We start from the raw sequence: 1,782 nt of genomic DNA on the forward strand, positions 1-1,782 counted from the left end.
TACCGTATATCAGGTGATCTTCGACATGTGCCATTAAACATTTGTTTCGGATTTATCTATTTTAGAGTTTTCATCGAAAAAAACTATTATGAGAGAAATCACTGACAATTTTAAGACTTTAAGAGATTATTTTACGCTTCTCGTTCATATCCGTGACTGCGGTGGTATCCGCAAACAGTCAGCAACTCCGACAGAAATTCAAAGATGTCAAGGCTGTAATGTGATTGGTTATCAAGGCACACGTGATCCAATTTGACCGTTACGCTTTCTCCGCGGTTCATAGACATATTTGTGACCCTGGACAACAAAAAAAGTTATAAGGGTCAATAAGGTTATAAGGGTCAATATTTTGAAATTGAGATTTATATAGACCATTTCAAGCGCTATTCGGCGGCTTAAGGAAGTGACGTCGTTGGTCCCAGGAAGTTTCCGGTTAATGATCCAGCGCATTGAAAACAATGGCGAGAAGCGCTTTATGAACAGTGGGATTGCGGTCAAATATATACAATCCTCCTGTTTAAATGTGTAATTTAAAATTAGATTCTTGTCGTTCGGTGGTTGTGTGCTTCCCCTGGGCCGGAACTAACATTATGAGACGCAGTGAAGGAGAAGGCTGGATAACAACAAGCAACTCTAGGATATTACAGCGAACATTTCGATTCAGGCAAGTAAATGTCGTTTTTAATTAATCTGATTATATGTATATCTTTACGTTAACTCTTCAAGTATGATGCCGTATAATTTAAAGTAGCATTTTGTCATTGTTTACATATGCAGCTTGCCTTTTGATTCGTGTGTAACGTTAGTGAAAAAAGGCAAGTTTTTTTATTTCTGTTTTATTGCTAAGTGTTATGTGGGCTATAACTAAGTTCATATTAGTCGTCTAGTTATCTTGTCAGTTGACAAAAGCAGTGAGTAACATGAAAGTAAACTTGAACGTGGTATTGTGTAACAGTTATCAGCAGTAGTTAACAAAAGGTAATGTTAATGGTGAATATTTTTTCCATCACATAAGCTTTGGCAATGTTAATTCCAACATATACTGACGTATTAAGCAATAATAGCATTATTTTTTTTTAATATTGTGCATTATATTAAGTTGTTTTTCTACTTTTATCCTTAGGAGAGCCATCATCTGTAGACACCCAAGGACATCTGATCATATGAACACCCAGATGTGTTTGAGAACTTGAGTGTAGTATTCACTAATTCAGTGTAGTACTTAAAGCTACTGATGACCAGGCCAGATACAGACTGCTGCTTTTGACATTTGTTCCCCCTTTGCATTCCATTTCAGTTCAAATGTTGTTTCAGTTGTTGTTGTTTCATTTGTTGAAGCATTTATGTTCATGCAAATATTTACATATCAATACATGTGTTGGAAATAAAAACAGTTGAAAGTGAGAGAATGTTCTTTGTTTATATATAGTACTGGTCAAAAGTTTGGACAAAGTATTTCTTTATGTGTTTGAAAAAAGTCTTTTATGTTCATTAACATGATTTATTATTTAAATGATTTTTTGTTATAAATGTGTTATGCAAAGCTGAATTGGCATCAGCCTTTACATTACACCAGTATTCAGTTTCATTATATATATTTATTACACGGCTCTTTAGAATGCTTGATTCTGATTGGTCAGTTGAGACATTTGCAGGTTCGTTCTTTTCAAATAATCACCGCTCCAAAGTAATAACACATAGCCGGTACTACTTGTATGTTTAAAATCCCTCTGTGCCAACAAAGATTACCGTTTGGCGCCATCTTGTGACAAACACTGGACA

This window comes from Garra rufa, chromosome 14 (assembly GCF_049309525.1).
Source record: "Garra rufa chromosome 14, GarRuf1.0, whole genome shotgun sequence".
Classification (NCBI taxonomy): Eukaryota; Metazoa; Chordata; class Actinopteri; order Cypriniformes; family Cyprinidae; genus Garra; species Garra rufa.